Consider the following 23654-nt stretch of genomic DNA (forward strand, 5'->3'; position numbering starts at 1 on the left):
TTCATTCAGACATTTTAAAATGTTCTTGCAGATTTAGGTCCAATTTGTCACAGAGGTCCTGGCCTAATTATGGCTGTTGAAACACTACAACTATTGAAAACATCCTTCAAAGGGACATGTTTTTCACTAAACTCAGCAGAAATCTCCCCATTACGTGCAGGGTCACTGAGCTGGGTCTCAAGCCCACCACCACTCAAGCAAAACTATTCCCTTTGACACTTCTGCTTGCAGCTCCACCCTCACATCTGCACCAAGTTTGGCTGTGCCAGAGCTGGCCATGAGGAAGGACCTGACAGGGTTCCAGTGCCAGCCTGGGTGGATTTCCAGGTTTCACCAGCCAGGAAGCCTCACACATATAAATATAGCAAGGTAAAGATTTTGACCAACATTTGGAACTTACTTTTTAGCCCTTGAGTTTGGGTATTTCTACCCTTGGTTTAGAATGGACATGGTGATGCTTCCCAGCTCCAGCAGGGCATTGCTGACCGAGGCACTGGCTGGAGAAATAGGACAGCAGACAGCACAGCCATATCCCCCCTGGCACCCAAGGGACACAGGCACACCTTCTCCATTTGTACTGCCCCACAATCTGTTTTACACTGCTCTGGAGAAGCAAAATCTCCCCTCTTTGAGGCATGTTTTCTGTTTTCTATGCACACTAACATGTGCATGTGCTCTTATAATAGAGATTTATTACAGAAACGTGGCAAGCTTTGACAGCAAAAGGTAACTGTAGAAAGAAAAAGTACAAATTATAGAAGACTTTCAAAAGCACACAATATGAAGAAGGACACTGCTGAATCAATGGCTGGAAATACAGAAATACAGATATTTTATTTAAGCAATGTGGTATTTAATGTCATAAACTGAAGAGAAATCCAACTGCAGAATAAATAAGATATAGCAAGTGGATTAAGGACATAGGTTTATGCACATAGCACACTTCTAAGTCGGAAAGATGTATCTATGTATATTTGAATCTGGATGCATGCGTAGAAAGTTTATTTTTTTTTTCACCCAAGGGTATAGTTCTGAAATGCTCTTAATGAATCATTTATAGCAAATTGGTCATAAAAAACATACTTGAGGTCCAGCCTCAAGTAAAGAGTGTTTTTCTCAAGACTTGAAATGCTGTGTGGCAGCCATGCCTGGCCAGAACAGAAGCATCCTTTTCTTTCTGTTTAATGAATTGGGCTGTCCTGCTCTTTATGCAGAGCAAGTACAGCCAGTCTGAGGCACATTTAACTAAAACCATCCCGGCAGTTTTTTGCCTCAGATGAAAGAAAGTCAAGCCAGCCTTCAACAACTTACTGGGGTTGTGGCTGCATATCCTTTTTCAGTTCCCCAAAAGTTATGTTCTCATTAAAATGTCACCTTACAATAATTCTCTAATGTACTGGCTTCTGCCTTTATTAGCTGTTGAACTAAAGCTACTAATGGAGAAACAGATTACCTTGAATTTACGATGGGCTAATTCCATTCCTTCTAGCCACAAAGATAAATCACCCTTTGTTTACAACTGAAAGAAAGTAATTTTCTAGCAGAATGAAGAATAGATGGGAAAATATAGTTTTAACTCTTGGCTCAGATTTTGAGGCCCAGAAGCAACAATGTGGTCAACACATAAAACATAAAATCAAGCTCTGGTAAACACCAATGAACAGCGCTTTCAAATTGCACTTATTTTAGTCAGTTGAATATCCCACCATTTACATATGAAAATGGAATTTGAACCATGAGGGGTTCTCTGCCATAAGGATATTGTTAAAGGAAAAGTGAAATCCAAATCAAACAAACAAAAAAACTTAGGAGAGATAGTAGTAGATATTATTGTAAAGTCAGGGACAACTAAAAGTTACCAGATCACCAAGTCACAAAGAAAATTTCCACCGATCATCTTTGGGACAAATAGTAATTCTGTTATTGCTATTTTTTTATCCTGCCTTAAAGCACATATAGAAAAGGGCAATGAATACGAATGTTATGCAACATCTCCTACTGAGTTAGTATAGCACAGGAAAAGGTCCCACCTTCCTAGGTATAGGAAGGAAGCAGAGATTTATTATCATGTTTTAGAGAGATAATGATGAACCCAGATTTGTAAGAATAAGCAACAAGATTGTATGTGAAGAAAAAATTCTGAAAATACATTTAGAAAATTTTCCTAAAGGCTTTTTTTTCTACCTGTTAAAAAAACCTGTAATTCTGCAGAAAGTAGATGAAATATATGTTAAAATGATCAGGTTCTAGAGTAAAAGAGTTTTATTTCTTCTGCAAATTAGTTTCTATATGTATACAAATCTAATTACCTATACCTTTCTTTTTTTTGTTTGTTTTCCAGTAAGACTGATTTATCTGTTCTGTTTTTACCAACTGGTAAAAAAGTAGATACCAAGTCAAAAAAAAAAAAAAGTAAAAGTTAAAGTTAAAAAAAAAATAAAAGGAAATCTGTTGGGACAGAATTTCCCTGAGGGACAAAATGAAATGAAACATTTTAGCTCATCAGGTAAATACCATGTCAGCCTCACATAAGGGACAGTATTTTCGTTTGACTGGTTCAAAGAAAGCAATCGTCAAAACCTGTTAATGGTCCTTTTGCTTTCCAAGTAAAAGAATGCCGTAGTTGAGGTATAGATTTAACTATTAAGGTGGAAAACTTTTTATTCACTTTGTCTGCATAAAAAAAAGTAAACCAGAAATGAATGCTTTTAATATTTTCTCCTGTTTTTTCATCTCATGTTCTGTTTGGGTTATGACCTGGACTACTAGATTCTTACACTGGACTTACTGCCTTGTGTAAGACATCAGAAGAATAAGTGAATACACTGATTAAAGCTGTGGCTAATGAAAGACACGATCTCATTTAGAATACCCACAGAAATTAGTTGATTTTAAAAACATCTTGCAACCACCTTCCTCTTAGCTTCAATAACCTAAGAATCCCATTCTTACTCTGGAGGAGATGCCAAATGTTTTCCTGCTTACTACATTCAGAAACAGATTTAGCTTTGCCCAGAAAGCAAAGTTTATCAGAGAGATATTTGGTTTATGTCTCAACTGATATGTGGTGCAAACTCTCTTTGTCCAAACTGCAAAACAACTGGTATCTGCGTTTTATTTGATAAACTCTCCCTGGAGGGGTCTTTCAGGAATCTACAGCTGAGACACTGTGAAAATATCTTCCTTTCTTCAACCATTTGGTTGTTTCACTTTTTTAAAGCCTAACTCCTTCTGGGTATTTTACTCTTCAAACGTACAGTGAGATCTTCCCTTGTACATGGTTTAAGGAGATAATCACTGTTGTCAGCTGTGCCATTTTTATTTGGATCACAGATAATTTGTGTTTTTTCCTGAAGTTCCTAAACTCTTTTGCTGAAGCAATTAAATAAGAGTTTGAGGGAGGCAAGTTCTTAGCTCTTGTGCTTAGAGGAAGAAATTTTTAAGAACTTGAACATTAAGACAGAGGACCCAATACTTCTAAAATAATAAGATTTTAAATCCTTTCATGACTTCTTAGTACTCACTATTATAAAAAAGGCTGCAACACTAAATATAAATTATAATAAAAATGTTTGCTAAAAATGATCCTTCATTAGCAAACAATAAAGCAATTGATTCAACAATGAAATTTAATCAAAAACTAATAACCCATGTGCCCACATAAATGTCTTATTTCTCTGGCTTCAATTTTCCTCCCATGAGAAAATCTTGGCTGTCATTGCCTTGCATGTCTTTATGCTGACAGTTGTATAGGTCTGTCTTTGTAAATAATTATAGTAGTCCTCATCCATCAGTCACTATACCACTTTCATTTAACAAAGCTGATTTATCCTATTATGTATTAAACATGCTCTAAAGGTGTTTCCCAATCTCCTCTCACACAGATTTTTACCTGCCCTGCCAAGCGACCAGTTCCAGACTGTTACACCTAATGGCAGCTGTAGCTTGGTCAAGCATTATGTGTCCAAGTGCCACTCAGAGTGAACCCAAAACTCCCTCCTTCATCCCTCTCACACAGGCTTTCTCAGTGATTTTGAAGCTTTAATTTCCTCCAGCCCATAACGAAGGAGTCTCTAGGAGCACTTAAAATTGTTGGGCAGGCTGCAAAGGGCACCCATCTGATTTCTGAAAGTTTTCTTTCACCAGGAGATACTCTCCTTCTTCCCTTCTGAGGAATCTTCAGCTGCCTAATCAGGGCAACTTGAACTTGAACTTGTGCTTGCCACTTAGAAACATGTCTGTCATCTGCCAGGATCTAGCCTTGTAGTCCAAACACCTTTTCCAGTGACAACGCAAAGGTTTTTCTGAAGATTTCAGCTCATGCTGCATTGGGATATCACAAATCTGTATGTTAAACCTGCTTCTAACTTAAAGCTTCCACTATAGGAGAAGTCTTCTTCCTGAAGGAAAAAGATGAATCATTACAGTTTCAAATAACTTAGTGATACAACACACACAATAGAAGCAGCAGAAAGCAGGGACAAGAACATTATTAAGATCGTGACAAAAGGGAAAATTGGAATGAAGACTTTAAAAATGCTAACCAACTTTAAAAGAAATGTAACTTTTGCAAAATGCATGGGGGTTTTGAACTTGATGTTTAAGGAACTTACTACTGATCCTCTCCTGGGTTCATTTGTTCCAGCATCCTGATACTGTGGCACAAAGGATTATGCAACAAGATAAGAAAACAACTTCAAAGCACAGAGCAATTATTCAATGGCAAACAGAGAGAAGCGCTTAGGCAGCTGTATTTATCCAGCCATAAGGCTGAGCACAGATATGCTCCCCACCCCTAACAAAGTACCCGGAGTGCTTTGGCCGGCCCAGCAGGCACGAGCAGGGAGGGGCAGGCTGGCCTCTGCAGCTCCACAGAGCAGGTCTTCCTTGTCACAGGGTTATCCATGTGCACCTGCTCCTGATGGCACTGTCCATTTTTACCTGGTGAGCTGATCATTCACAACCAGCAGCCCCAACCAGCACAATCAGTGTCCTAAATTTTTTCCATTACTTTTTCATACCTTTCCACGCTGATGTTTTTCCTCTTGAATACACCGGCTACTTCTGATCTTATCACAACAATCCTACTTCTTCCAGTAATTTTGTCTTTTTTATCTCCATACAGACTTTCTCACCTCTCTTTCAGACTTGTCTGTGGGGAGATTATGCAGCTGTGCTGCATCAGAACTAAGTCTTGGGTCCAAACACATGATCAGAGAGAGACCCTGGGTGGCAGGAGAGAGCTTACAACTGGGTCCACAGAGAGGGGATTGGTTAGAAACAACCATAATAAATTCCTAAGCACATCAATATAAATTCCTATCATCATAATGTATCCACACACACACCAAAAAAAAATTTCCTCTGAGTTATAAATATCTTACTCCTGTAAGCTAGCTAGTTAAAAAGGATTTTACAAGGCAAGCAACCTATGGCTAGGACAAGCCACCTGATTTTTCACACTGAAGCAGTATATCAAACTCTCATCCAGCATCTCTAGGCACTCATAATTCCTAACCTACTTAGAGCTTTAGGGGCACAACATCTGGAAGACCAGACTTAAAATGGCAGAAAAGCATTGAAGGTCATGCAGGATAATTTACCTAAGCTTTGAGTATTTGATAGATGAGAGGGCTGTTAGTCATTGGAAATGTTAGGAAGCATTATGAGAACAAGTGAGAAACAGAAATTTATAGGTTCATAAATTTTAATGCCAGAAGAATGATCTAATCTGACCTGCGTACCATAGGCAATGAAATTCCACCAAGTAATTGCCACATGAAGCTCATCAATTTGGGGTTAAAGCAGCACTTATCTCCTCATAGTAGCAATTATCATAGAGCATGAGGTAACTACTTTTTAAGAGCGAGAGAAAGAAGGCAAGGAAATTTTCTAGTGCAATTCTATCCACCCCCTTTTTCTCTACATGCCTGGTGGAAGTTTTCAGAAAGCTGTACTGCAGTAAGATTACAGAGAATAAATGAGAAGTACCTATGGAGTCTGCACATGACATTGCACTTCTTGAGTATCTAGAAACTACAGAGAAGAGGGTAATAAATTATTTTTATGCAGCAAACAAGAAACGGGGAGTTAAAATAAGCACGAAGAAAACTAAAGGTGACACAAAGCATTTACACACAAGAAAAAATACTCTTGCTAAATGGAATGTAATAAAGCTGCAGCATACATTTACTTTCAATAGCTTTTCACATTAGAAAATGATGATCATGAAAAAAATTATAACAATAACCTAGGATACATGGAGTTTCCTTCTGTAAGAAAGTTATAGAAAACAACAAAAGCACGTCCTTTGCAGAAAATATTATAGGCTGGGGAAGTAGTCAGGTCTCTGTGACCTATGCCAGAGCAGGAACAGTGGACAAAATAACAGCAGAAGCTGAGCATAAAAGAAAGGAAGTCAGTACATAAACAGGGAAGCTAAGGAAATCTTATTTCACATGGATTTGTCTCGCAAGTGGCCAAGTAGCACCTCACACCTGCTCACCTCAAGAACAAGAGCTTCTCCACACACTGTGACTCCCACTGTATGACACACAGTCTCTCCAGGGTCCCATAGCTGCCCCACAGTGCTCCCAGGACTGCTTTGTTCCCCATGCTCCCACAGGACAGTGCCCCCACCTACCCATACACCCCTTCCCCATCCGCCTCTCGCTGCCTGGGCAAGAGACAACACAAGCAAGAGAGAGGGCCACAGTCACATCGACTGCCCATGCTGGTCCCTGGGGAGATGCTGGTAACCAGAGCTGAGGCATGACCAAATCCTCTGGGTTTTTCACTCAGAAGCAGAATCAATGAAGTCAGTGTTCTCTAATCAGGCCCTGATTGCTACAAAATTTTTAAGACTTCACAGTCTTTGAGGCCTCTGCCTAAATTGATTAAAAATGGACAAAGAGGGAGGAGGAGGAGAACAGTGAGATAATGCAATCTTATTCAGATTATTTCTCAAGAAACTAAGCTAAAAAAAAATAAAAACATGTAATGTATTCATTAGGGGAAAACAGAGAAGAAAAAACATATCATCATCATAGGACTAAGTCCTGATATGGAGGCCTAATATTCTTGCAAATAAAGTACAAAAGTCCCTTTTAACTGAGTCATCAGGATGCCAACTGTCTAATCAGAATAATTAGGGGATCTTAGTAGTATTCATTATTTTTGCTTTAATTCTATGTGGGAGGTTGAAAATCAAATCTACACATTTTGGTCAGAAAGAAGGTCTTTGTGGATGTCTCATGGAGGAGGAACACACTTCTAGGTGTTTCATGAGAAGAACAATATACAATTACCAGTACAAAGGATGACACAAAGTGTACCCATCTAGCAAGTGAAAGAATATCTAAGTTAAGGCTTGAAAATAATAAATGTATAAATGGATTAATTAAATAAATGCAATGGCAAAAGCAACTTCTATCAGAACTAAATGATTATTAGACAAACATGCATGTCATTTTTATTTCAAGTTCCTTATTTCCTTTAACTATAAATACCATAGAATCTCTTAGCATACTTACATGAATAAGTGTTTAGGTAGATAACACTTCTATAAATATGTCAACTGTTTCTATAAATGCAAGTGCATCCTGATGAAGAATAATTATTTTTCTATTTTCTCCGAGCCTTCAGCAATAGATACTTGAATAAATGTGAGAGAGTATCATTCTAACAAATGGCTGTAGGATATGCAGCCAGAGATATGTAAAGGAGACAGATCATGAATTATTTATCATTGTCACTGCTACCGCTTGTTTGCAAAAAAATAATGCTTGAGTGTCACCTGGGACATGGGACATTGGTCCTCCTAACTTGGTGGAATTTGATGCTACTGGTAGAAGGACCAGGACCTATCTCAGTGATAAACTGCTGACGAGCCTTCCAGTGATCTCCTGTCTGAGTGTAAAAGGACATCCAACCTGCCTATGGGGCTGTTTTCAGAGCACTATTTTATACCTTAAGTTCTTCTAGAACCAGATTTTGGGTAACCGCTGCTTTCTTCACAAGGGAACAATAGGGAACTTCTCCCCATCCAGTACTCCCTGTTTTTCAGTGTCGCAACAGGAGTGAAAACTCCCATCCACCCAATGCTGAACTCACAGCTTTAGTTTTATAACTTGCACTCCAGTTGTTCACTCTCACTTTCTGCTACATTCAGTGGAGAGAAGCACTTTAGTGGTTGCTTGACTCATTTTAGGCATCAACTTTAAGTTTGAAACAATAAGTTTAAAATAAATACATCTCTCAGGATTGATTCTTGTTGGTTGTTTCCTGTTGTTTGGGGTTTTTTCCCCCTTGGAGGGGGTACAGGTTGTACTTACAGGACTTAATTACTCTAATTTTGGGCATTGAATTTAAGGTTGAAATCAGTTTTGTCCGAATAGTACCAATGTGCTCTGAACTGAGGTACATAAACTTTTGATTGCACTCAGAGTTGTGTAGAAGGGAAAGGCACATTTTGTAGATGCATTTATTGCACTGAGCTACAGCAGTGTGGAAGCTGTCCTGGTCCAGGCAGAAGGAAGAGGCGATCTGAGGATACACAATATGCCAGCGGCTGCAGGTATGGTAGGCATAATTCCAATTACACCTGACACCAAAGCTGATGCCTTGATGGAATAACTACTGAAGGCTGCAGGAAGCTGCCAAGATTCATACATATGCACCAGAAACCCTAATGAAATATAGGAGAGCAGCAGCAGACTTCAGTCCAAGTCATTGGGTTACAATGACAATTTTTTCTGTCTTCCAGTGTAGAAAAAATAATTAATCCTGCCCATTAATTATTGTCTTAAAAACTAATAGCTATAGTGTTCTTGTTTTTTATACCTTACTTCTAAAGTTGCTTTGCATTATACATGTGTAGACACAAAAGTCTGCTACTGAATTTTCTGTTGAGATTCCCACCAGCTAAAAGGCATTAGGGTTATCAGTGATAGAGAGAAAGCAGGCTGCAGTGGGGACAGAAGCAGCTTGGAAGAACTGAAAGACCTTCACACTGCTTGTGAAGAAATGTGTATCACCTTGAGAAGCAGCTCATTTTTGAGCTGAAGGGAACAGCTCGAAGTCAAAAAGTTGTGCAAGACAGCTGGAAAGTCTGCTATTATTTCCCCTCGCTGTACTTGTCCTAAATAGAGTACATGGTTTCTTAGCCCTGCATTTCAGACCGGTAAGCTCGTTTTCCTGGGAGGTGCGAGTTTGCCTGGTAGACTGGCAGCTTCAAAGGAGGTCCTTCAGGGGTGCTGCTGAAGATAAGGCGCTGGTGGAGTCCCAGTTGTCTCCCATGTGGAAGCACCCAGCCCCCACCTAGCAGCACCAGCAGAGCCTCTGGTCTGCTGCCGTGAGGTGCCAGGTCACAGGGCAATCAGGCCAGGAGGAGAGAGCATGCCATGGGCAGGGTGGCAGGGAGTGTGAGGACAGCTGAGGTCATCACAGTAAACTCACTACCTCCACCGCACAGAGCCACTAGGAGAGGAGCAGCACTCAGTTTATGTTCATGGCCTTGTATTTTCCTGCAGTTAACTGCGAAAATTCAGGTTCTGTTTTGCTAGCTACTGCACATATATATGAATGCAAAGATGGCCGTGGGTGGAAGACCTTAAGTCATATCTGCATATCAAACAAAGATGTGAATTCTGAGGTCAAGATAAGTATGTTTCCCTTACTGATCCTTTCTATTCATGGCTCTGGCTTTGTGCTTAATTTTCGTGACAGGAGCAAGGGGTGGGTGCAGCAGATTATGCGTGTGTTTCCTTTTGGGGGGATAAGGTGGCTGACAGATAACAATTCTCTGATTTCTTAATTCTATTCACCAGCCTCCTCCCTCCCACAGTGTTCCTGCAAAAACGCCCTTTATTTCTTTTTTTACCACTAGATGGTAGTAGCAGGTAGAGACTTGCTTTTTTTATTTTTTTTTCCCCTCTCTTTCTCACTCCCTTTTGTTTACACTCTGTGATTAGTTTTAGGACTCCGGTTCTAGTAAAGGGTTTATTGTTTTCTCTGAATGATCAAATGATTACGCAGATACTAAAGATTTGAAATGTTTTCAAAATAACAATTTTCTTCCTTTTCTACACGCCCGCTCCCCACACACCCTTGCTGAATGCAGTGTGGGCGCAGATTGCCGGCAGCAACCATTATGGTCAGAAACAAGCCTCACGTGCCTACAAAATCCCTCTGAAGATTTTCCTATGTACTATTAATTACACCTAGCATTTTCAGTAGTTGCTTCTTTATGGGTAGTAAGGGGCACGAGCAGCTGTTCTGTGGCCTCTGAAGCAGCCCTGGACTCTCCTTCAATCTGCCTTGCCTTTCTTTCCCCACTTCCTCGGCTTGGGTGGGAAGAAGCATTCCCAGCTCTGGCAGGTCTGCAGAGGGATGCCTGCCATATGGCTGGAACAGGACAGAGCCAGGCAAGGGGGCAGCTATGTTTCCTGACATTGTCAGCCTCGGAAAATTTTTAGGAGAGGAGTAACTTCCCCATGGCTCCAAATCATCTGTTTTGATTTTTATATAGGACACATTTTTGCTCTTCAGATGCAGCCAACAATTATTAAGACATTGTCTTAAATTAGTGCAAGCTGTGCCAAACCCTCTCTAACAGTTCATCAGTGTGTTCTATATCAAAGATGTTTTGCACCACCATATTAGAAAGGAAAGAAAATACAGTCAGTGCAGCTGTCATTTGATCACATCAAGTATTATCCTTGGCTACTGATAAAGTAACACAAAAGCATCATTTAGCAAGCGTTTGATGACTAAAGTATGGATTTTAAGACAGCATTTCCTCTATAGAAATTTATTATAAATGGATGAGTACAAATTAAGGACCACACATAACCAAGTACTGTGTATACCCTCCCTGTCCCTCAGGTACATGCTCTTACACAGTTTACTGCATTTATGTGACCTCAAGGAGGACCCCTATGTTAAAGGACAGGTCAATTTACTGAGAGCTATATTTACTTTTTAAATGGAAGGCAGCAAACTGCAATAATGATAACTGAAGGAAGAGCCATCCTTTCATTGAGTGAGAAATAAGCCTTTTGTAATTTTCTCAATAAGCCTGTCTCACAAACATCTATTTCTACACAGATAAAAGTGTCTATTTAGCAGACTGTTCAAGACTATGTTCTGAAGGGAATTTTCATCCTTTTTACATAAAACACAAACCAAAATAACACCCAAGCAAAACAGAACAGAAAACATATATTCCTACATCTATCAGTATTAGTCTGGATTAAAGCTCCCATTTTCCCTATGGCTACCTTTGCTTTTGTAAGGTAATAGAGACATACACCTTTCCTCTTTCGTACTGGCTGCTTTCTGCCTCTTCTCCCTTTCTGCCACAGCAGAGGAACACTTGAAAAAATAATTAAAACTAAGAGGCAGATCCTCAGGTGCTGAAAATCAAAATTGCTCCAGTGAACTCGAGTTATGCAAATTTTTATTAGCTGCAAAATTGGCCCCACTGGATTTTAATTGCACTTCAACATCTGATGTACCTTTTGATAGCAAAAGTAGGCAGTCCTAAGCAACCCTTTAATTTTCACTAGAGGAAGGTTTAACGTTCAGTAAAGCATTTTTCAACTAGAATTTCTCCTTTCAATTCATAAGTACATGCATACTCTGCTCTGTAACTTCAATACTTCATATTCATTTCCAGGTACCTGGTGCAATTATAAAATGTTCATAGAAATGACTACATTAATAAAGAAAACCTCTATCACAAGAGAAATGTGTTCTTATAGTTAAAACATTTGTGCTGGCATCAGGCATTTTGGACCACCTTACTGCACTCCCACAGGCCTTTTGTTGCAACAAGCCACCTAGAAATTGCTCCTCCAGCCTGACCACGGGCACTTAGCAAAGTCCTCAAACTGAGAACATTGTAGCCCTGCTCTCCAGTGTGCTCTGTGCTCACATGAGATATTTGCTTCTGTTCATGAAAAGCAGGGTGGAACCCCAGCAATGACAGCTCAAAAAACTTAGCTGGGTAAATACCTAAAGTTAGGTGTGGCTACTACTATTCACAAATATTTTAAGCCAACACTGCAGCCCCACTCTTTCCCTGCCCGGTGGCACTCAGCAGCAGCCACTCCTCCCCTTCTCATGTCCCTGCACAAGCAGTCAGGATATGCCTGATGAAGAGAACTGATGGACAGGTTTGAGCTAAAACTGATGGTGCAAAAAACAAGGATTCCTACCACCCAGGCTCATTGTCTGTCCTAAGTACCACATGGGCACATATTTGTCGTACCATGCAAGCACATGGAATAGATCATAGACAGAACCCAGAGGATGAGAGATGTGGTGAGGTCTGCCTCTTTATGGACCCCCATGGTTTTTTTCTCACTCAAAACAGGGAGATCTTATCCATACTGCTTACTGGGATGAGTCTCCCGAGCCATGGACAGACACAGTGTTAGATGATGCTGGCAAAAGTGAGCTGGGGTAGCCTAGCCTGAGCCTGTTCAGTCTATTAGTGCAGACAGAGCACTGTGAGAGAGGGAGAAGTATCTCCTAATGGTGCATCAGTGCCAGGTTCATGAGACGGAGACAGGAATACCTAATTTAACTAAAAATATGCTGTCTTGTCTAATTAGCTTTGTGCAGCCTCTAACACCATCAGGGCACCATTGGACAAAAAAATAAAACAACCACAAAAAAGCAAAACATTCTGCGACATCTCCCAAATGGCTCTGAGGCTTTTCTTTGAGCCAAGATACTGTGTTTTAACTCAGTTCAGTAGAAACCCGGTTTCATAACAACCCTGTGTTTTACAACTGGGTTTGTAGTTTTAGCCTCATCTGTCCCTGTGGTGGTGAACTCCCAGGTTGGACTCCCTCTGTATGGATGCAGCACTCGCTCTGCTCTCACCACCAGCCCCACAGCTGCAATGAGCCTGCTGTCTTACCAGCCCAGGACAGGATGACACTACAGGCAATTCAACCTCCAAACCCCACCGGGCACCCTCACATTGCAGACACCTGCAGATTTTGTGCTCAGCTAGCAAAAGATCTCATGTTAAATTGTTTCTGAATCCATGTTTTTCAGAATATTTTGTTCCATGGTGCATGTTGATATTTTCACTTCTTGTCCCAAAGTAGATGGAATTTCCACTTTTTTTCAGCCCTTGCTGCAGCTTCTGGCTCCTGCTGTAATAAAAGCAAACCAATTACAATAAAATAAAAATAGCATTTAACAGACCATTCCATAGATGCCTTGTACAACAGTCACAGTATTTTAAAATAAAGCTTTATTTTTTCCAGAGCACAGACTATTTCATCACATAAAATGTCTAGTTCCAGTTAGGTATGTTACATTTTGTGTGTGCTATGTATTTCTTCTTTGCTTGACTCATGGCAGGACTTCCAATGTGTAACATACAGTACATTCTACTCTCAGCTACTCTGGTGCAACCACATTGATTTCTGGGACTGTGCTGAGCTCTGAATTCCGTTCCCACAATGGCATGTTTGCACACTCTGCAGTCAGACTTGCTCTCTGTTACACTCCTTTGGGACACAATTTCAAGAATGAGTCAAGAGGCTTAAAAAGTGCAGTCGTGGTTGTTGTTCAACAATAGCTTGCTCCTGACAATAGTAATAATTAATCTGGGCTTTTCACTCTCATTGACATTGTGATCACTTCTGAGTTTTCTTTTGTTGTTTTTGGGTTTTTTTCTTAGCGAGTGACAGAACTACAGAAAGCAAAGAACATTTTTAAAATCAATTTCAGGAAAGGTTATTATACCATGCTGTGTTTTTGCACAGAGTGCTTTAAAGTTGGTGCCCAGGCTATGTCTTGGGATCACGTTGCTGTGCTGTTTGTTTGCTAATGATTCTGCAATATAGAAAGCACTGCCTAAAGGATAAAGGAGACAAAGAATGAGTGTGTTCTTGAGAGCAAAACTCTTCATTTCTCATGGCATATGAGAAGGTGTACCTCCTAAGAGGCTAGGCTGGCTATAGCTTTGTAACTCACAGAATTGTCCCATCTATAAGTTAGAGAGTAAGGCCATCCTATGTTGTGTATCAGCAGTGGAAGCAGATACCCCAGTTGAAGAACCAGACTATTCTGAAACTACTAGTGAAACCTTGTCCCAATTGCAAACAAATAGTGGTTGCTCTGGTGCACAAGTTGATGTCTCTCCACTGCTGGAAGAGGATAAACCACAGGAGCACAGGTAAGTGTATAATCAATTTGGTACTGGCCAGTGAACTGCTGGAAGTTTGCAATAAGATCTTATTGTGGGGGATCATGCTGGATGGGATAAGGAACATAACTTACAGTCAGTGAACTTAAACTTTTTGGTTGTCATGTGTTACAGTATCCCCACAGGTATGGCCAGGATTTTCCCTGAGGAAGGAGGAGCCAAAAATGTCAGAGGAAAAAGATATTTCACCTTGTGTCTACAAGGCAGGTGGTCTTCATTGATACCCATGTGGGAGGCAAAGGCAAAGCGCATAATGCCAGGGTATTGAGGAAGCCTGGCATTTATAGGCTGGGACAAATAGGAACTAATTTTCATCTTGACATTTTTGTTATCAATTAGGTATTAGTGCCAATAGCTATTCTGGAGGACTGACTTTGGCTTTATATGCCTTAGAACAAGAAGTTTAGATTAAATACAAAGCAGTTTCCATAATAGTGTGGAGAGCACATTTACTGGGTTAAATGGAGTATGCATTTACATAGCAGACATTAACTAAAAGAGCATTTGGATACCACTGTGACAAATATCATCCAGACTGTAGCACTCTGCAATAGAACTGCAGGGGTAAATTTAAGTACTTTTATAAGAAAGTATCATGGGAGAATAACAGGGTTTTTCAACTGGTCACACACCCATAAAACTGTGGGGAGAGCAACTCAGAAAAGTATGCCATACATTATTGGTTAAGTGGAATGGGAGTCCTAATACATTCATTAAAATAAGAAAAAAATAGTTATTCCATATGTCCTGTTAAATAATATATTCCTGGGTTATTTTGTGAAGACTTTGCAAAGATATCTGAACTGCATGAATGCTATGAAGGCACAGGGAAAGAGCTGTTATTATCACAGGATGGGTAGGGAGGTCTGCTCTTAGTATTTGAGGAATAAAGTATATATTCTGAATTTCAAGTCTCAGCCTTGCCTTTTGTCTTGATCTTTAGATGTAGAGGGGACTGTCATAATCAATTTCATTCAGCATCTGTGTCTGAGAGTTGTATGAGGCATCCCATGTGAAGTCTAGATGATTTGTATGCTTTGAAACTTGGTTTTACATTCCCATACTCTTTATTTTATTCATTTATTTAATGATAGCTTCAAACTCATTACTGTGGAGAGGAACACACATCATCAAGAGTGGATAAGCCCTACAAGTAAGGAAATAAAAGGATCTGAAAAATATCCATATGCCAGTAATTGGCATTATACTCTCTTTCCTACCTGTTACTGCCTGTGGAAAAATTATTGTGGAGAAAGGAAAGGACTTCTTGTTTTAAGATATTCAGATGAATCTGTTTGCACTTAGCTCAGTAGATCATCCGGAGTTGATGACTGAGGCATTATTTCAGGAATTACCTTCTGTGATCAGGAAAAAGGAAACTAATCCTAAATGAATAATGGGGGAATTGATAGTGGCAGAATGTCCCTTACACACTGCACCCTTCTCTAGACTTCTCAGTTTTTCTGCTGGCACAGGTTTTCCTTAGTGGATGCATAATGACTTATGCCTCAGTTTTTCTTTCGGATCTTGACCGTTCCCAGAATATTTAAATCAGAACATTTTAAGCCTAATATTAGCCAAGCAAGGAACACCAGACCTCTGGAACTCCCTCCCAGGGAGCGGTCAAAATGAGGAAGACTGGCTAAAGCTACTGCCTGAACAATTTGGCACTTATCATCATTGCACATTATTTTAGTTGACATGCTCTTAAAACCTGGCCAGTGCTTTTACAGCAAAGGGATAAACCCTAGCAACAACTGATGTACCTACTCACTGAAATCAATTATATAAAGAATCCTGCTCAGGCTATGAAAATAATTCTATAATCATTGTAAAGATTGCAAAAGTCTGCTTAGGAAACAGTCAGGATTGAATGTTAAGGGTTTATTTTCTCTCTCTGCCTGTCATTTTGAACATATGAGATCAGAAGCATGTAGATGGAAGTAGAAGACAGAAAATTAATTTTGAAAAGTCACTTTATATTCTCTGCTTTTAACTGAAACTAAGAACACTCCAGAAGTATTCTGTTTCTTGTAGCAGTATTGGACAAAGCCCAGAAAATTTTTCCCAAATACATTTACACTATATGGACTTAAAGGTAGTAATAAATAGGATAGATGGTCTTGATGAACTGTGGATGTATTTCAAGTGCATGCATTCCCCTGTCTGGGTCCTATTGTCATTCCCAGACCTGCCCCTATGCAAGTCTTCCATTTTTTTAAAGTCATCTATTCTATCAGCTTTTTTATTATGTCTGAGTCTCATTGATTGCAGCTGATCCATGGTATCTCTACTCAGAACCTGGGATTCCTCCTTGAGATCATCTCCGTGTCTGTGTTAAATTACATTTTTGAAAAGTGGAGTGGGGGGAGAAAAAGCCTATGTGCTGTGAGTGCTGAGTAGGGCACGTTGCAAAAACACAAACTGAATTCTATGCTCACACTAGGGCATTTGTATTTCACAGGCTTGAACTTCACACAGTGCTTGACTGCAATTCTGGTGTACTTTCCTGGATAAATTCTTCACGTGTCAGTAAGTTATCTTTAAACTGTCCTTACCAGGGATAAGCTATGTCTAGTTTGTGGTTCAAATGGTGAATAGAGTTTTCTCTCTGAAACCATCCTGAAGTAAAAGAATTGAAAAACACTAGTGGATAGAATAAAAAAAGGAACAGAATGTAAATTCAGGAAGTCTCAAAAATAGCAGTGCTGACCTGTTTGCACCAAGGCCAGGTACATGCTGACCATGAAGAACAAAATCTTCCTGATGATCTTTAGTAGTAACACCTGGAAAAAGTAGCTGATTGTGGATGCACCTAGTTGCAGTCATGTCCAGAAAGAGGAGGAGAAGTAAGGCATCTTTATGAACCTGAACACAGAGATAGCCCATTTTGCTGTCAACCAAAGCTGCTCATCCAGAGACAATGCTCAAGCACTGCTACCGAGGGGCCCCATCTTGCTCAGAGAGATATCCTCACTAGCTCCAATTATCATCAAATCTGACCTGCTGGATTATCAGTGAACCTTTTTATTTCTTGCATGAAACTGGCAATAGAAATTTTAATGATTATCAAGATTATTTGCAGTGCAAGAAAGATACAAACATTATCAGGTAAACAGAGTACAATTGAGATTATCAGGAAAACAGAATAAAACAGCAATTGATGTGGTTAAGCTCTTGAAAGTTCCTGATTTGCTTAACTAATAAATTATTTGCAAAAAGAAAAAATTTAGCAAGGGAAGCTACAGGTAAAAGCTGAGACTTAGAAAGCTGAAAAATGAAGCAAAGGGTGTTTCCATCATGAGATACCAATGGTAGCCAAGGAAAATAGAATGCAGTGATGTAGGAAATGTCCACAGCACAAGAAGAGATCACAGAAGACCATGTAAGAAAATTTTCAGTGCAGGAAAGGGTAGAGAGGCCACAGCACAGGGAGGTCAGGCCTGCATACATGAAAGCTGATAAATGGTAATTCAGTTTAAGGGTTGTACACCACGTGTTTGATTAACTGAGACATGAAGTGAAGCAAGGAGAAAAAGCAAGGTCAAAGGTGTAAGAGATCTTGGGGCATGTCTGAGACTATCTTTTATTGTCTTTTGATGTGAGAGAACAGTGGATCATGATTGCCTTTAGGAAGGAGGGAGGTTGAGAACTGAGAATAGAAAGTCTTACTGAATTAAGACTTCCATGAAGGAACCAGAGAGAACAGACCAAGGAAAACAGGCAATGTTTTAAATTCTTTGCTAGAAGCTCCAGAAGGAGGTGGTCATATGACACAAAAGGGTTTTAGTTTGATAATGTCACATTGGAAGCCTGTAGGACTAGAACTTAAATCTCTTAATGGTAGGTGGATATCATAACCACAAAACCATTCATTTTCTGCTATATTCCAGTTTCATCACCACAAACTACCATGAAAAATTCAGGAAGCACTTTGACACTGGTCTCATTAATAAGACATATAATCGAGGAGATGTTTAAATAATGATGTAGAAAAGGCAGAAGAACTCAATAAATATCTAATTTCATAAGAAGTCAAAGAAGCACTTCCCAGCCCATCCCTAGTAAAGTAGGATGTTTAACTGAGTGCCTCTGAGGTGTGGACATTAGAGAACAAATGGGTTAGGTTAATTTTTAATAAATATCAAATTACTAAGGAAATTCAGGAAGACCAAACAGTGCTAATGTTAAGTCAATGTTCAAAAAAGGATAGTGCATTGGCTGATAAGGCATTCAGCATGGAGTCAGTCTGTGCCCAATAAGAGAAAAACTGGTAAAAGATTGAATCCATAGCAAGAGATATGGAAATAATTTCAAGATGTTAAAACAGTCTGGTCAAATTAATCTTGTTTTTTTGTCCTGCAAATTTGTTTGATAAAGGATGTGTAGCAGAGGTTTTTAAGGTATTTGCCTTAGAATCACATGACAATCTGATTAAACAAGTAGTTCTGAGAGCTAACAAAACCTGGCTTTCTAGGGAATTGTGTCTCTCTTGGTTAATTGACTGTTCAACATTATTACACTTGGATTTTCTGTTTACTCTGCATATATCAACACAGGGCTATTATTTCTTGCTGCAGGGTATTTCAAAATGACAAACATTCTGTCATCTGTAACTACAGAAAGTACCCAATGGATTCAGAAATTATTGAGAGTGATATTTGAACTCTAGTAGTATTTTCCTGCACATATCTACTTTTATGAAACATATTTATCTTTAGGATATTTTTCTTTCTGCAAATGTGCTTAAAAATGACAAACCTCAAAAAATATTGGGACAGATGAAAGCAAAAATAGGCACCTTGCTTCCACTGGAAAAAGAGTATCATGAGCACTGCAAAATCCTTATCGACAACAGTTGGAAACTATATGACACATTTCAGGAATCAGTGATCAGTGAAAAATCATAAACTAATAACAGTATTTCGAAAGAAACCTCTCAGATGTGAGTGTTAGAAAATAGCCAACTATTCTACATGTTGAAAAAACAGTAACAAGCATAGGAAATCATGGAAGACTTCTGTGAGGTGGACAATTAAAAATACATTTTAAGAAAACCAAGTTCAAGCTCCAAAAGCTTGGAACAAGAAAGCAATCGGTAGCATGGAACTGAGAGGTGTACCCTAGAAAGCAAGTAACTTCAGGAAGGGTTTAGAGATGACTGTGAAGAAGGGAAGGAGGCTTATTCTATTATGGGTAATGCTAGAAGAAAAGTGTTTTACATCTACACAAGGAAGGACCAACAAGCTTTTAAACCAGACACAGCTAACAGGCTCCAGCACACGGCTGTAAGTATGTTTATACTGGGCTCCCTAAGTGCTTGTCTTAGGAAAGAAGAATCTTTGGAAGTCAGCAAAGGCCCCTGAAATCCAAAATTTTTAACTTTCTCCTAGTAATATTGTGCAAGGCTCTGTTCTTTGACATGAATTGCCATGCTCTAGCCATGGCCATACTATTTGGCTGTTTTAACTGCAGGGCAGCATAGCCACATCCAACCTCTCTCTTGGGCAAGGTCTCCGTTGTAGGAGGTAGCTAAACCCTGAATGCCTGAACCGCATCAGGAATTGCTCCAGCCTTTTAACTGCAGGCATCTGGGGCCATGTCTTTGCATTTTGTTTTTTGCTCAGTGACTCCGAAGTCACCGTGGTGAGCTCTGTGCAGAGCGCTGTGTACAGAGAGTTCTGTATAGTAATTTACCCTCCTAAAAAGGCTGTACCCATAATGCAAACACCTGTCACAGTTTTTTCCTTGAGAAGTGAGTCAGACACTATGGAACAGGGTTCTCCTAAGCCTTTGATTACGTATCTTGTGGCATGCCCTGCAGTCCATGGCTCCCATGCTGACTGTATGTCTTCGGGTGACATTATGATGTGTATCCCATATCGCTGCCCTACGCCCAGAAATTAATTCTTGTGCCTTTCTATGCCTTTAAACTGAGCCTGAGAGGGGGAAGGAAAAACTGAGCAAAACTTTTTCAAAGCAGTTTGCAGCTTGTTCAAGGTCACACAGAGATAGCGACTTTGTTTTCAGCTGAAGCAGGGGAGCGAGGAAGCGCCCGGCTTGTGGCTGCCCAGGTCAGTTTTTGGCCAGTTGTTCAGTTTCTTTTTCTCCAGAGAGAGACTGAGAGTTAAATTTTTTTCCTTCCCTGGAATTTTGGATTTCCTCCCTTTTCTGCTGGACTGCTTCAATATCAGAGCACATCAGGAGGACTTTCCACCGGGCACAGAGGGCCTGGCCCTGGGCCAAGCCCCAGCTCTGAGGAGACCAAAGGGAGGACTCTGACACTTTCCCAGGTTTTTTGCTCCACAGCGAGAGATTTTATTATTTAGCATTATTATCCTTTTCCCATGTGTTTGTTAAATAAATAGTTTTTATCTCTTTCACTTTCCTTCGAGGAAAATTTATTTTTCCCGAACCTGGCGGAGGAGTCGTGACCTGCCTTCTCTCAGCGGATATATTTCTAAATTTGGCCAAACCAGAACACTGTATCAATCAATGAACCACTTGTGGCATCCCCACTCCCACTCTCCATGCCCATGCAGGGGGCATTCTACAATGAAAGCCAGACTGTGCTGAGACTTCACCCCAAACTCTCATAGGACACAAAATTTAGAAGGTTTAGCCCAGACAGGCAAAGTTTAGCTCAAAGCATCCTAATTTCAGAGTGCTTTATTGAGAAACATGGGGCTTTCCCCATTTTTGCTATCTACTAAGTCTAAGAAAAATGTCACATTGCAATTTCTGAGATAGACAGAGAATTAATGCACAACATGACATGCTACATATTCCTCATCATGGCAGAAATCTCTCTGCATTTCTGTATCATGCAGGAAGAAGTACTTTCTGGAACCTAGAATTCATTCAATCAATCTTTCACAGATCTTATTTCCAGTCCTCAAATAAGTATTAAATTCTATCCACCTTTTTGTGCTTGCATCTTCATAGCTAATGGAATCCTGAGACATCATCTAATCAATATTCACTTATTTAATATATTCACAGGAGTAGAGTGCCATAAAAAATGGAAGATGTTTGCTTTTATCCATTTAATATAATTTACTATCTGTGTATAATGTATGTTATTAAAGCACTATAATCTTAAATCTGATTATTCAGCAGGCCAATGAAAGGCATATCTACATTCAGGAGCTACATCTCTGACAATTTCAATTTTTCAGCTGTTTTCATTGCAATGTGAGTGCTGTTCAGATGAAGATTGAATAAAAGGGCTTTTTCACCTTCTCATCTTATTTCCATCTAGAAAATATTTTAACAAGTTTTTCTTTAAAAATACTATCTCATATTTGAGAATGAGTATATCACACTTCAGCTGAAAAAGTAAAACTTTGGAAAACAACATTTGATGAACAGCTGGATATCATCCTTTACATGGCTAAATAAATAATTCTGGCATAGAATTTTAGCAAATGTTAGCATATCTGTCACCTTTCATTTATCCTATGATCACCAGTCACACTATCAGCCAATTTTATGGCCCACTAATCCTTCAGCACAAAATGAAATTATAGTATCCATTATTAGGCATCTGATAATATGAATGGGTTTATGGGAATTACTGTCAAAATATCTGTTAGAATTGATAGTAATGGGTAAAATTTTCTGCCTTTCTGATGTTCCACACCTTCTTTGAAATCAGAGAAAATCCTCTATATAATTTTAGGACCCAGAATTTGCTTGTATTCTGTTTATGCATGGTGCTACTGTTGTGACTTTTCCAAACCCTGACAATCACTAAAATCACCAGAACACTAAGTCACTAATGTATTCCAGATCAGTGAGGTTTATTGAAAACAAAATATTGTTATATAAAAACCCATCAGATTTCCTCCTTTTATGCCAAATATGACATGAGGAAGTCTTATTATCCTATTTATTCTATAGATAAGGTTTCACATTCATCTCACCTCTTTAATTAACAGGAGTTGGAAAATTCACTAGTAACTTTAGTTTCTTAGCTCATTACAGAGGCTTTTGGATAAAACTTAACACAAGCACAATTCACTGGAATACAATGACACAGCCATTGTTATTTGCTAACGTATTAAAATAGAATGCTACATCTGTGCATAACTCCAGTTTGTAGCACATGTCAAAATATGTTTTTTGAGCCATTTGATTCCCAAGCTCAGCATCTCTGTTACTTTATTCAAATATTTTTAGCTTCTAGCATCAACAGTGCTAAGAAGCATTATTGCTTATGCTTTGTAAGTGTACTACACATTCATAGTAATGTTTTATATGACATTCTCAACAATATATCTGAAGTTAATAGGAGTTTCCTGACTGACAGAAATGGTCTTTGAGTTCAGCTCTTAACCAATAAAAAAATTCTTGCAACCATCATTCTGAAATTTCTGATGTCTTCCCTCACTTTTTATCAGTAGAAACAAGTCCCAGATCAATAAAAAATGCCAGGAACATTCTAGTCAGTTCCTTATAATTTTTCAGTCACTGCTGTAACATACACCACTGAGAACAGTTTTACCAGCCAAGAATGTTGCATACTTGAACTGCATTTCAATTGTGGTTTAGGTTACAAATATATTAATAATTTATTGAATTAATGTCCAATTTATGGTAAATTGGGTGCCTTGTAGAATAAGGGCAGAAGTGCACAGCCAGAGGAAGCAAAGGGTCAACATAATCACAAACTAGGCAGTGTTAATAATGAAAAATAAAAAACTACATGTTAGAGAAATAACAGGATCCTTAACTTAATTTCATATTCTAATGTTGCAGGATTTTCCCTTCCTGACATCTTTGAATTCAAACAATGAATATGAAGGAAATGAAAAGTATTTGCAAGATGTGTGATGACATATCCCTAAAGACTTTTATTATTTTACCAAATAATTTTCTTACCAGATTGTTCTATTTGTGAATTCCTGGCTTTGACAGATGTATACAGCAGACTTCTGGGTGATTTGGAGCCATGGTTCCACCGAATTTAATGAGCTCTGCTCATGTACCCAGAGGGTTTGCCCTCCTGCTTTAAGTGGGGTTGGCATATAAATGAGCAGCCACTTCTTAAAGACCTTTGGATGCTGAACAAAAAATTCTGCTTTTGAAAATCTGTAAGCAACTGTGGTACTGACAGAGAAGTTTATTTACTGGTGAAGAGGTGAAAAAAGAGTACAGTGGAGGACAGCAACATAAGAGTGAAAAAAATTACAGGCCTTTATAGGAAAGATTTAAAACTTTAAAAAGACCAGGACAGATCCAGAAGGAGATAATTCCTGTTCTTGGCTAACTTAGCTGGACTGGGACAACTTTGGAGGTTTTCCAAGGTGCAGTTGACTCAAAATAGAACTGGGATGCTTAGGACTAAATTGCCTCTCTTAAATATTAGTCACAGTGGTCTGGTAACAAACACTGGTTCCCGTTGACCTCACCCCTTGACCAA

At 39.2% G+C, this 23654-nt stretch overlaps 1 long non-coding RNA gene across 1 annotated transcript; it reads right to left on the reverse strand.

Annotated features, from left to right (window-relative positions):
- Positions 1 to 672: 672 nt before the first annotated feature.
- LOC121657976 lies at positions 673 to 23221 on the reverse strand. Its single transcript, XR_006013808.1, has 2 exons — positions 23114 to 23221; positions 673 to 13169 (listed from the first exon to the last, which is right to left on the reverse strand). It is a non-coding gene; the product is annotated as an uncharacterized LOC121657976 (long non-coding RNA).
- Between the last annotated feature and the right edge of the window lie 433 nt (positions 23222 to 23654).

This window comes from Corvus kubaryi, unplaced genomic scaffold (genome assembly GCF_017639235.1).
Source record: "Corvus kubaryi isolate FWS band 111438036 unplaced genomic scaffold, C.kubaryi_AGA036_p1.0 split1-65, whole genome shotgun sequence".
In the NCBI taxonomy this organism is placed as follows: domain Eukaryota; kingdom Metazoa; phylum Chordata; class Aves; order Passeriformes; family Corvidae; genus Corvus; species Corvus kubaryi.